We start from the raw sequence: 14,478 nt of genomic DNA, 5'->3' as shown, positions 1-14,478 counted from the left end.
TCTCTCTCAACAACAACAACGGAGGAGGAGGAAAAGAGAGAGATCTCTCTCAACAACAACAACGGAGGAGGAGGAAAAGAGAGAGATCCACTCCCCCTCACACCACTCCCCCACACCACTCCCCCAAACCACTCCCCCCCACACCACTCCCCCAAACCACTCCCCCCCACACCACTCCCCCAAACCACTCCCCCCCACACCACTCCCCAAACCACTCCCCCCCACACCACTCCCCCCCACAACCACTCCCCCCCCACACCACTCCCCCAAACCACTCCCCCCCACACCACTCCCCCAAACCACTCCCCCCCACACCACTCCCCCAAACCACTCCCCCCACCTCACTCCCCCAAACCACTCCCCCCCCACCTCACTCCCCGCAATCCCCCCACGTTACTCCCCCATGTCACCCCCCCCCCCCCCCCAATCCCCATCCTCTCCCCTCCCCTCCCCCACCTTCTTCATCCCGTGCAGCTTCCGTTGAAACTCCTCCTGCATCTTGGGGTCGAGAGACATGGACTGCTGGGCGCGGAGACCCGGATCACTCTTCGACGCCGCCATCGCTGTTTTGTGCCGACCCCGAAAGTTTCACAACGCGGTCGGATCCCCGCAGCCGCTCTCGGTCACCACGTTGAGGACTAGAGAGCTTTGAGCTTCCGCAACCGCGGAAAGAGTGTCCCATAGTCACACACTTACTGTCCGCCTCTCACTGCGCCCCCTCGTGTTCTGGAGGAGCTCCGTTCGCCTCTCACTGCGCCCTCTCGTGTTCTGGAGGAGCTCCGTTCGCCTCTCACTGCGCCCCCTCGTGTTCTGGAGGAGCTCCGTTCACCTCTCACTGCGCCCCCTCGTGTTCTGGAGGAGCTCCGTTCGCCTCTCACTGCGCCCCCTCGTGTTCTGGAGGAGCTCCGTTCGCCTCTCACTGCGCCCCCTCGTGTTCTGGAGGAGCTCCGTTCGCCCTCACTGCGCCTCCTCGTGTTATGGAGGAAAACTATCTGCCCCTCACTGCGCCCCCTCGTGTTCTGGAGGAGCTCCATTGAGTTTAGACCCAGTCTGTCTTGGATCAGAAGACAAGAAGAAGGACGTGCTTCCAAAACCATATTAGCACCTGAAAATTGAGAATACTCCAGTCCCAACAAAACTGAAACAACTTAACTACATTCAGTATATGATGATTGAAATTTGCATATTAGAGATCAACACAAAGTGAATCATGTGTTCATGACAGTTTGTGAAAATGTTATTTTACTCGCCAGTCCAGAACGTAATCTGAGCCGCTCCAATTCATAGACTTTGGCTGAATGGTCCCCCTATTGAAGTTTGCTTTGTAACAAGCACACTGATCTATCATGTTACACTAAGGTTCCTCGAGGCCATCTTGATTTTAATGTGAGGCCAGTTAGATAAGATTTTAACAGAGGTTGCTAGAAAAACCCAGCAGGTCTGGTAGCATCTGTGCGGAGAAATCAAAGTTAACATTTCGGATCCAGTGACCCTTCCTCAGAAATAAGATTCAAATATTCCACTAAGAATTTCATATAATCAAAAACGAATATTTATAGACCTAGCAGCTGGGCTTTCATTGAGAATTCTGCGACACAATGCTTTGGAATGCAACTTTTAAAAAAAGGTTTTGTGATTTACACAGGAAAGAAGTGAAACTATCATGGTATTCGAACAGATGAAAGACTCAACAGACAATCAAGGTATTTTTCAATGTATAATTTCAGTTACATCACACTGTAAATTTTTGCTATAAGTTCTGTGCCTTACAATTGTGTCCTCCACAACCACCTGATGGAGTGGTGCTCCGAAAGCGAGTGCTTTCAATTAAACCTGTTGGACTATAACCTGGTGTTGTGTGTTTTTTAACTTTGCTGCATAATGCAACTGCTACACAACTGGTCACTGTGGTTTCAGCCAAAGTTTCCATATTCCTGATGATAGCCTCTCTCACTGACCACCCTCCCCATCTCATACAAACACTATAATCGACCCCTCTCCACCGCACCCTCCCACCCCCCAGTCAGATGAAGGGGATTTTTGTGACCCCAATTACTGTTCCTGCAACCCCAATTTAAAATCTGACCCACAATTTGGGAACATTTATACTGGATTTGGAGTAGGCCACTGGATTCTTGGAACCACAACTGACCTTCAACATCAACTCCAAATTCACACATTATCAGTTTATCCCTTAATTCACTTAGTACGCACAAAACTATCAAATTATGTTTGAATATAGAAGGTAGAACATACTAAATGTGAATTGCCAGGTATAGCTCGTAAATTTGCAGATGACACCAAAATTACCTCAGATTACAATGGGATCTTGATCAGATGGGCCAATGGGCTGAGAAGTGGCAGATGGCATCTAATTTAGATAAATGTGAGGTGCTGCATTTTGGGAAAGCAAATCTTAACAGGACTTATACATTTAATGGTAAGGTCCTAGTGAGTGTTGCTGACAAAAAGACATTGGAGTGCAGGTTCATAGCTCCTTGAAAGTGGAGTCACAGGTAGATAGGATAGTGAAGAAGGCGTTTGGTATGCTTTCCTTTATTGGTCAAAGTATTAGTACTGGAATTGGGAGGTCATGTTGTGGCTGTACAGGACATTGGTTAGGCTACTGTTGGAATATTGTGTGCAAGTCTGGTCTTCCTATCAGAAGGATGTTGTGAAACTTGAAAGGGTTCAGAAAAGATTTACAAGATTATTGCCAGGGCTGGAGTATTTGAGGTATAAGGAGAGGCTGAATATGCTGGGGCTGTTTTCCCTGGAGCGTCGGAGGCTGAGGGGTGACCTTATAGAAGTTTATAAAATCATGAGTGGCATGGATAGGGTAAATAGGCAAAGTCTCTTACCTGGGGTGGGGGCATCCAGAACTAGAGGGCATAGGTTTAGGGTGAGAGGGGAAAGATATAAAAGAGACCTAAGGGGCAACTTTTTCACGCAGAGGGTTTGTCCTTGTTATTACTGCTTGAAGTTTCTAGAGCACTAACTAACTTGAAAATCATGTAATCTGTAGCAAGCATGTGGTCCAATAAAATCCACCTTTAAAATAAACAAGAAAATAGATATATTTTCTTTTCTATACATTTTGAAATAACTTATGAACTTTCATATCTGGTGGAAATAACCATATGTAAGGTATTTTCTACTAAAGATTATTAGAATGTTAAACAGCATTACTGTAGACACACTTTAGAGTCATAGAGATGTACAGCAAGGAAACAGATCTTCAGTCCAACCCATCCATGCCGACCAGATATTGCGACCCAATCTAGTCCCACTTGCCAGCACCCGGCCCATATTCTTCCAAACCCTTCCTATTCATATACCCATCCAGATGCCTTTTAAATGTTACTATCGTACTAGCCACCACCACTTCCTCTAGCAGCTCATTCCATACACATACCACCCTCTGCGTGAAAAGGTTTCTCCATTAGGTCTCTTTTATATTTTTCCCCTCTCACCCTAAACCTACGCCCTCTAGTTCTGGACTCCTCGACCCCAGGGAAAATACTTTGTCTATTTATCCTATCCATGCCCCTCATAATTTTGTAAACCTCTATGAGGTCACCCCTCAGCCTCCGATGCTCCAGGGAAAACAGCCCCAGCCTGTTCAGCCTCTCCCTCTAGCTCAGATCCTCCAACCCTGGCAACATCCTTGTAAATCTTTTCTGAACCCTTTCAAGTTGCACAACATCTTTCCGATAGAAAAGAGACCAGAATTGCATGCAATATTCCAACAGTGGCCTAACCAATGTCCCGTACAGCTGCCACTTGACCTCCCAACTCCTGTACTCAATACTCTGACCAATAAAGGAAAGCATACCAAACGCCTTCTTCACGATCCTATCTACCTGCGACTCCACTTTCAAGGAGCTATGAGCCTGCACTCCAAGGCCTCTTTGTTCAGCAACACTCCCTAGGACCTTACCATTAAGTGTATAAGTCCTGCTAAGATTTGCTTTCCCAAAATGCAGCACCTCACATTTATCTGAATTAAACTCCATCTGCCACTTCTCAGCCCATTGGCCCATCTGGTCCAGATCCTGTTGTAATCTGAGGTAACCCTCTTCGCTGTCCAATACATCTCCAATTTTGGTGTCATCTGCAAACTTACTAACTGTACCTCTTATGCGCACATCCAAATCATTTAGATAAATGACAAAAAGTAGAGGGCCCAGCACCGATCCTTGTGGCACTCCACTGGTCATAGGCCTCCAGTCAGAAAAACAACCCTCCACCACCACCCTCTGGCTTCTACCTTTGAGCCAGTTCCGTATCCAAATGGCTACTTCTCCCTGTATTCCATGAGATCTAACCTTGCTAATCAGTCTCCCGTGGGGAACCTTGTCGAACGCCTTACTGAAGTCCATATAAATCACATCTACTGCTCTGCCCTCATCAATCTTCTTTGTTACTTCTTCAAAAAACTCAATCAAGTTTGTGAGACATGATTTCCCACGCACAAAGCCATGTTGACTATCCCGAATCAGTCCTTGCCTTTCCAAATATATGTACATCCTGTCCCTCATGATTCCCTCCAACAACTTGCCCACCACCGAGGTCAGGCTCACCGGTCTATAGTTCCCTGACTTGTCTTTACCGCCCTTCTTCAACAGTGGCACCACATTTGCCAACCTCCAGTCTTCCGGCATCTCACCTGTGACTATGGATGACACAAATATCTCAGCAAGAGGCCCAGCAATCACTTCTCTAGCTTCCCACAGAAGTGCTGCCAGCCTGTTTTCTGCCTAAAGTTTAACTGCATAGAAACTGAAAAAAAAATGATCTAATTTATTTGTTCATGGCTTGTGGGTTTCGCTGGCTGGGCTGGCATTTCCTGGCTATGCTGGGGAATGGTCCTGGGGAGGGGATGATTGAGTTGGCTAGTTGAACCGCCGCAGTAGTGACACCCACAGTAGCTGTTAGGGAACAATGAAGGAACGGCGATATTAATCGCGTACGACCTTTATCGACTGTGCTGCAGGCTTGGTGACAATTCGGCTGCAGGAGCGTTGCATGTCCGTGCCGCTTCGGGCGAAGGGGAGACCTGAATCGGAACCACCAAATAATGCACTAGGTGGCGCCGTGAAAGCAAATTTGCAGCGATTGTAATGGGCAAGCCAGAACACATTAACAAACAGAGCAACATCAACTTCCAGCAAGATTCAGTCAATCATCTTTTGGACAGTAAACTGAGGAAATAAACATCGTTTTTATCCGATCTTGTTGAAAATAACGAGTGGTGCAATGATCAGAGGACAAATTATCGTGCTTACCTTTGAGTTACTGTCCTCAGTAAACTTGGCGCTCAGTAATTCTCTTGCTCGAGGAGTAAAACTCGCTGACAATGCAAAAAAAACCTGCCCCCACAGATTGTAAGAAAAGCCCCCCTTTCATTTGGGGGCTTTGGAGTCAAAGGTCAACGGTCACCAGAGGAAATACTGAATCAAGTCAAGTTTGGTGGACCTGGGAAAGTCCTTGACATAAAGGACAAAAACACCACCTGCTTCTCAGTTAATTTAAATATTTCAATTTAAAACCCATATTTGCCTATCATAATACACATTCGCGTGGAAAAGCAGCACCAACCTGCTGAGTTGGGTCGAATGAGCTGTTGCTGTTCTGTATGTTCCAGTCATTTGTCACAACTTACCAAAGAAAAATTGCAATAGATTCGATGGCAGATATCCATTCTAATATTTTGAGAGCATTGTATTGAACCAAATGTAAATTCTCAATTTCGTATTTTGCTTACTTGAATAAGTTTAATTCAATGATGGGGATTTTAATCGGATTTTATTAACCATTTGGATATTGGAAAAGAAACGTATCGAAACAAATTGGTTGAATGTGGGAATTCGGCTCGGACAGTATTTCAAAGTATGATAGTTATTGCTGTGTGAATTGTTGCTAGATATTAGCAAGTGTTTAAACTGTGGAACGTGCTCTTGAAGTACAAGTGTACGTGGCGCGATTTAAACGTTCTGGTCCAGACTCTGAGAATGATTGTCCGTTCAGTAATGCTGTGTGTATGTGGGACAGTACTCGATATCTTGGCATGTCCCTCAGAGACCTCTGCATGGTTTTCTGTGGCTGGCGAAATGAGAGTGCTTTTGAAATACTACTCTGCCCGCGATGATGGACGACGTCTATTGGATTTCAACGCAGTTGAATATTCGAAGGAGACGCAAGTGCTGGGCAATTACCATTGTTACCTTTGGAAAACGGCCAATTTCCTGTCGTTGGAATGTCTACAGGTTCATGCGGAATGTCTTTGTCAATAAAAAAGTTTATTCAGAACACTGAGAATCTGTACCTACCCACTATAAAGAAAAATTCTAAAGGGAGGATCTACCTTCCAGGGTTAACCAAGAGGTTAGGGACAGCCTCCAACTTAAGAAAAGCCAAGATGAGAAGCAGGTCAGATAATTAGTTATCTTATGAAGAGAGGTTGACTGAGCTCGGATTTTTTTCATTGGAGAAAAGGAGGAGGAGAGGGGACCTAATTGAGGTATACAAGATAATGAGAGGCATAGAGAGAGTCGATAGCCAGAGACTATTTCCCAGGGCAGAAATGGCTAACATGAGGGGCCAGTTGTGGAAGCAAGGTCATTGGGGACATTTAAGAGACTGCTGGACATGCAAATGGTCACAGAAATTTGAGGGTGCATACATGACGATCAATGGTCGGCACAACATCGTGGGCTGAAGGGCCTGTTCGGTGCTGTACTGTTCTATGTTCTATGTTCTAATATAAAGAATGGCAGAAATCCAAAGATGTGCAGGTCAGGTGAGTTGGCCCACTGTGTGAGGTGCATCATTCAGAGGGAAATGGGTCTGGGTGGGTTACTCTTCGGCGGGTCGGTGTGGGCGTGTTGGGCCGAAGGGCCTGTTTCCACACTGTCGGGAATTTAATCAAAAAATAACTGAAAGATTAATCAGGAGGAAGAAATCATTAGAATATGAGAAGTGCTCGCTTGAAATGTAAAATGGATGGCATGTTTTCTACAGGTGCTTAAAAAGGAAAAGAGTACGTAAAGTGAGTGATGGTCCTCTGGAGAGTAAGAATTGGAGCTAATCGTAAATAAGCATGAAATAGCAAATATTTTGCTTCTGCCTTCATTGTAAAGAGTGCAGGTATATTCTGTGGCAGCCTGGCATGTGGTGGTGGATGGAAGAGATGAAGTTAATAGAAGGAAGTGGTACTGAGCAATCTGATGGAAGTGCAGGCTGACAAGTCATCAAATCCAGATAGATTTCTTCCTAGGTCTGAATGGAAATGGCTGACAAAGCAATTATTGCGATTTGTGTTAATTTTCCAAAATGCCCTCGATTCTGGAAAGGTTCCACTGGAGTAAAAAAAAAGATATAATTCCTCTATTCAAAAAAGGAAGGAAGCATGAATCAGGAAGTTGTTGGCTTGCTAGCTTAGCATCTGTGGTGGGGAAGGTATTAAAATTGATCTTCAAAGAGGTCAGAGCTGGCTCTCAGAAAAGTTCAAGGTAATTGGAAAGAGTCAACATGTCTTAGAGTCATAGTCATAGAGATGTACAGCACAGAAACAGACCCTTCAGTACAACTTGTCCATGCCGACCAAATATCCCAACCTAATTGAGTCCCAACTGCCAGCACCCGGCCTATATCCCTCCAAACCCTTCCTATTCATATACCATCCAGATGCCTTTTAAATGTTTCCTGGAAGAAAAACTGTATTTAACCGATTTATTCAATTTCTTTGAAAGAATATATGTTGTGGATAAAGGAGGGTTCCCAGCCAAACGATACTTGGACTTACATTTGATAAGAAGCCACATGAACATGTTATTGTGGAAAATAGAAGTGTGTGTGTGTGTGTGTGTGTGTGGGGTGGGGGGGGGGGGGGGGGGGCGGGGGGGGGGGGGGGGTGAAGTATCTTAGCATGCATTGAAGATTGGCCAGCAGAAAACATGAAAAGACACCTTGTCTGATTGGCAGGATGGGATGAATGGACTCCTGTACAGAGGCCTCAACTTATAGAACATAGAACAGTACAGCAGTACAGCACGAAACAGGCCCTTCAGCCTACGATGTTGTGCTGACCATTGATCCTCATGTATGCACCCTCAAATTTCTGTGACCATATGTATGTCCAGCAGTCTCTTAAATGTCCCCAATGACCTTGCTTCCACAACTGCTGCTGGCAACGCATTCCATGTTCTCACAACTCTCTGTGTAAAGAACCCGCCTCTGAAATCCCCTCTATACTTTCCTCCAACCAGCTTAAAACTATGACCGCTTTTGTTAGCCATTTCTGCCCTGGGAAAATTACAAACAGTAGAGGCCCAAGGACAGAGCCCTGTGGAACACCACTCATCACTGACTTCCAGGCAGAATATTTTCCTTCTACTACCGCTCGCTGTCTTCTGTTGGCCAACCAATTCTGTATCCAGACAGCTAAATTCCCCATATTCCATTCCTTCTGACCTTCTGAATGAGCCTACCAAGGGGAAACTTATCAAATGCCTTGCTGAAGTCCATATATACCACATCCACAGCTCAACCCTCATCAACTTTTCTAGTCACATCCTCAAAGAACTCGATAAGGTTTGTGAGGCATGACCTGCCCCTCACAAAGCCGTGTTGACTGCATTTAATCAAGCCATGCTCTTCCAGATGGTCATAAATCCTATCCCTCAGAATCCTTTCTAACACCTTACAGACCACAGACGTGGGACTTACTGGTCTGTAATTGCCGGGGATTTCCCTATTTCCTTTCTTGAAGAGAGGAATTACATTTGCCTCCCTCCAGTCCTCAGGTACGACTCCAGTGGAGAGCGAGGATGCAAAGATCTTCGCAAGTGGTGAAGCAATTGCATTTCTCACTTCCCAAAGCAGCCGAGGACAAATCTGGTCCGGGCCTGGCGACTTGTCAATCTTAATGTTTGACAAAATTTTCAGCACATCAGCTTCCTCTATCTCTATCCATTCCAGCATGCACACCTGCTCTTCAAAGGTTTCATTCACTACAAAGTTTGTTTCTTTTGTAAAGTCAGAAGCAAAAAACTCATTTAGGGCTTCCCCTATGTCCTCAGACTCCACACACAAGTTCCCTATGCTATCCCTGATCGAACCTACTCTTTCTTTGACCATTCTCTTATTCCTCACATAGGTGTAAAATGCCTTTGTGTTCTCCCTAATCCGTTCTGCCAAGCCTTTCTCGTGCCCTCTCCTGGCTCTCCTCAGACCATTTTTGAGCTCCTTCCTCGCCTGCCTGTAATCCTGTAGAGCTGAGCTTGACCCTAGCTTCCTCCACCTTACGTAAGCTACCTTTTTTCTCTGGACGAGAAGCTCCAATTCTTTTGTCATCCAAGGTTCCTTTAACTTACCACTTCTTGCTTGTCTCAGAGGGACATATTTATTCATCACTCACAACAACTGTTCCTTAACCAGTCTCCACGTGTCTATAGTGCCTTTACCATGGAACAATTGCTCCCAGTCCATGCTTCCTAACTCATGTCTAATCACATCATAGTTTCCTCTTCCCCAATTAAATATCCTCCCATTTTGCCTAGTCCTCTCCTTCTCCATAGCTATGTAGAATGTGAGGCAGTTGTGGTCACTATCACCAAAATGCTATCCCACCACAAGATCTGATACCTGTCCCGGCTCGTTTCTGAGCACCAAGTCTAGAATGGCCTCTCCTCTCGTCAGCCTGTCAACGTATTGAGTTAGGAAACCCTCCTGAACACACCTTACAAAAACAGCTCCATTCAAACCTTCTGCTCGAAGGAGGTTCCAATCAACATTGGGAAAGTTAAAGTCACCCATTACAACAACCCTACTACGTCCACACTTTTTCAAAATCTGCCGACCTATGCTTTCTTCCATCTCCCTGCTGCTATTGGGGGGCCTGTAGTAAACCCTTAACGAGGTGACTGCTCCCTTGCTGTTCCTAATTTCCACCCATACTGACTCGGTAGGCAGATCTTCTTTGACAATGGAAGCTTCTGTAGCTGTGATACCCTCTCTGATTAGTAGTGCTACACACCCCCCTCTTTTACCCCCCTCCCTATTCTTTTTAAATGCTCTAAACCCTGGAACATCCAGCAACTATTCCTGCCCCTGAGAAACCCATGTCTCTGTTATGTCCACAACATCATAGCACTAGGTACTGATCCATGCTCTAAGTTCATCACTTTTATTCCTGATACTCCTGCGTTAAAGCAAACACACTTTAACTGATCCCTTGGTTCCTTCTCAGGAAAATCCTTCCCACTAGCCTGTCTACCTCTTGCTATTTTTGCATCTGCATCAACTCTCACCTCTCGTATACAGTCCAGGTTCCCACCCCCCTGCCATTCTAGTTTAAACCCTCTCGAACCACTCAAGCAAATCTTCCACCCAGGACATTGGTCCCCTTCCAGTTCAGATGCAGCCTGTCTTTCTTGTACTTCTTATAAGTTATACTAATGACTGGATGACAGGGAGCAGATGACAATGAAAGATAGACAGAAATGTATATTTTGAAGAAGATTAAAAGAAAGATTGAGTAAGTGCACAAAGATCTGATTGATGAAGTATAACGTGGGAAAATTTGAAGTTTTTGACTTTGGCAGGAAGACTAAAATCGCAAAGTTTTAATTTAATGGAGGATGATTGGCATTCTGAGGTGCAGAGGGATCTGAGTATTCTAGTGCAAGGAATAACAAAGTAATAGTATACAGGTAGAGAATACCATAAAAAAAGTTAATGGCTGCTGTCCATTATTGTGAGAAAAATTGAACACAAAAACAGAGATATTAAGATTCAGTCATAAAAGGCACTGATGTGATTACATCTTGAATGCTGTGCAGAGCTTTAGTTTCTTTATTTAAAGAAGGCTGCATATGTGTTGGAGGCAGTTCAAAGACTGTTTACAAAGTTGATGTCAGAAATGAAATGCTTGTCTTCTGAGCAAATGTCAGACAGGCTAGTCTTGTTTCCACTGATATTTAGAAAAGTGAGGGGTGACTACATTGAATGTATAAGATCCTGAATGATCTTGAGAATTAGGGGGGCACTCTTTAAAGACTGAAGTAAGGAGAATTCTTTCTTTCTCAGCAACTTTGGAGCTCTCTGCGTTAGAAGGTGCAGCATTGAATACTTTTAAGGTAGTGTTACATCAATTATTATTAAACCATGGAATCCCAGTATGTCAGTTGTATGTGAGGAGGTGGTTGCCTTGTGGTATTGTCACTGAATTGGTAAGCCACAGTTCCAGGCTAATGTTCTGGGGACATGGGTTTGGATCCCAGGATGGGACATGATGAAATTTCAATAAAATTTGGAATTAAATAGCAGCCTAATGGTGATTATATAAACATTGTCAATTTTTGTAAAAGCCCATCCAACTCACAAATGTCCTTTGCATAAGGAAATCTGCCATCTTTACTTCGTCAGGCTTACACATGATTCCAGACCCACAGAAATGTGATTGACTCTTAATTGCCAGCTGATCTGACCTAACAAGCCACTCAGTTCAAGGTAGCTAGGAATGGGCAACAAATGCTGGTTTTGCTGATGATACTGGTTGATGAGTAATGGATATTACTGTAGTATACAGTCATGGTGGTAAGTATTATGTCTCAGACAGTATTTTTCGATACTGGTATGTATGTATATTTGAGGAAATATTTTGATGCCTAGATCTCGAGTGAGGCTTGTTTCATACATTGGAATTAAAATTTAGGCATTAGATGTAGGTGTCTCAATAGTTTTTAGGGGGCAGATATAATTTTTTATTTTAATTTATCAGAGAAACAGCTTTCAGCACAAATTACTCAGTGCTTCATCTCAATTGGATATTGATCTGAATATGAAATCTAATGGAGTGAGACTGTCATATTAAGGTTATCTCACCTGTGTAAACATGTTGGTACAGAGTTCCCTCTGCCAGAGCAATTACTATCAGCCTGTATAAGATAGATATTGGTAACTGTGAATTTAGAGGTTTTAACATGCATATTAAACATTTGGATTTGATACTGTTTCTAAGATTTTATCAATACTAGATGATGAGCTATATGCTGAATCCTGAATACTCGTTGATGTTGGGCATTGGTGATACAACTGTAAGTTGTGGTGAGAAACCTTCTTGAATTACTTCATCTGTGTTCTATAGATTGAACCACACAGCTGTTATGGGCGAAGTTCTTGGATTTTGAACCAACACTGAAGGAACGGTGATATATTTCAAATCTGCATGGTGAATGATTTGGAGGGGAACTTGCATGTAGTGGTGTTCCTATGTATCTGCTGCCTTTGTCTTTCTGGATGGAAGTGGTTGTGAGCTTGGAAGATGTTGTCTCTGGAACCTTACTGAACTTCTGCACTGCTGTCACTTAGCGTTTGTGGTGGAAGGAATGAGTGGGTTTGGATTTAGTGCTAATTGAGTGGATTGCTTTGTCCTGAATGATGTCAAGGCTTTTTAGTGTTGTTGGAGCCACCATTATCCAGACAAAAGGGGAATATTCCATCCTGATTTGTACTTGAGAAAGTGGTGGTGAGCCATCTTTTAACATACTGCAATCCATGGGGGTGGGGGTAAATCTACAGTGCTTTAAGAAATGGACTGCCAGGAATCCAGGTAGCTGCAGAAGTGTTGTATTGAATGATGTCTCATGACTGGAGGGTAAGGTTTTGCTGCTGGTGAAACAGGGTAGGCTAGCAATTATTTCCCAATCCTAGTTGTCCTTGAGAAGTTCATGGTGAGGAGCCTTGTAAAAAAAAAACACATCCACAGTGCTGTTTTGACAGGATTCCAGATCAAAGGACCACACAATATAGCAGCAGGATCAGGCCATTTGGCCCATCAAGTCTGTTCTGCCATTCAATCATAGCCAATATGTTTCTCAACCCCATTCTCTTGCCTTCTCCCCATAACCCTTGATACCATTACTAATCAAGAACCTAATTATCTCTGTCTCAAAAACAATCAATGACTTGGCCTCCACAGCCTTCTGCGATAATGGGTTCTACAGAGTCACTGCCCTCTGGCTGAAGAAGTTGCTCCTCATCTCAGATCTAAAGAGTTGACCCTTCACTCTGAGGTTGTTTCCATGTGTTCTAGTCTCTCATATGGCTGGAAATATCCCCACTATCCAAGCTTCTCAATTTTCTAAAAAAAAGAAAGAACTGCAGATGCTGGAAATCAGAAGCAAAAACAGAAATTGCTGGAAAAGCTCAACAGGTCTGGCAGCATAGAGCATAGAACAGTACAGCACAGAACAGGCCCTTCAGCCCACGATATTGTGCCGATCACTGATCCTCATGTATGCACCCTCAAATTTCTGTGACCATATGTATGTCGAGGAGTCTCTTAAATGTCCTCAATGACCCTGCCTCCACAGCTGCTGCTGGCAATGCATTCCATGCTCTCACAACTCTCTGTGTAAAGAACCTGCCTCTGACATCCCCTCTATACTTTCCTCCAACCAGCTTAAAACTATGACCCCTCGTGTTAGTCATTTCTGCCCTGGGAAATAGTCTCTGGCTATCGACTCTATCTATGCCTCTCATTACCTTGTATACCTCAATTAGGTCCCCTCTTCTCCTCCTTTTCTCCAATGAAAAAAGTCCGAGCTCAGTCAACCTTTCCTTATAAGATAAGCCCTCCAGTCCAGGCAGCATCCTGGTAAACCTCCTCTGAACCCGCTCCAAAGCATCCACATCTTTCTTATAATAGGGCGACCAGAACTGGACGCAGTATTCCAAGTGCATCTGTGGGGAAAAATCAGGGTTAATGTTTGGGTTCAGTGACCCTTCTCAGAACTGGATCACTGGACCTGAAAAGGTTAACTCTGGTTTCTCTCCAGAAATGTTGCCAGGCCTGCTAAGTTTTTCCAGCGATTTCTGTTTTTGCCTCTCAGTTTTCTGTAAGTTTCAATGAGATCTCCCGCATCTTTCTAAATTTCATTGAGTACACTCCCAGAGTCCTCAAGTACTTCTCATATAACAAGCCCTTCATCCCTGGGATCATTCTTGGACCCCATCCAAAGACATGTAAGAAAGGCACTATTACAATAGACTTTAATATGCAGATCGATTGGAAAAATTAGGTTCATAGCAGATCTCTAGAAAAGGAATTCATAGAATACAAGATGATTGATTTGGATCCAATGGTAATGAAAGAACAGGGATATAGTTTCAAGTTAGGATGGCATGTGACTTAGTGGGAAACTTGAAGGTAGTGGTATTCCCATGTGTCTGCTGCTTTAATCCTTCTTAGTGGTAGAGCTCACAGGTTTTGAACATGCTGTGTGTCAAAGAAGGCTTGGGGAGTTGCTGGAGTGCATATTGTAGATGGCATATACTGCTGCTACTGTGCATCAGTGAAGGGAATGAAAGTTGCAAATGGTGGATATGGTGGTAATCAAGCAGGTTGCTTTGTCCTAGATGATAGCAAGCCTCTTGAGTGTTGTTGGAATGCTCCACATCCAGACAAGTGGT

Source organism: Chiloscyllium plagiosum, unplaced genomic scaffold (assembly GCF_037043375.1).
Source record: "Chiloscyllium plagiosum isolate Xiang-an unplaced genomic scaffold, Cpla_swu_hap1 HiC_scaffold_7, whole genome shotgun sequence".
In the NCBI taxonomy this organism is placed as follows: Eukaryota; Metazoa; Chordata; class Chondrichthyes; order Orectolobiformes; family Hemiscylliidae; genus Chiloscyllium; species Chiloscyllium plagiosum.
Note: the sequence above shows the minus strand (reverse complement) of the source record.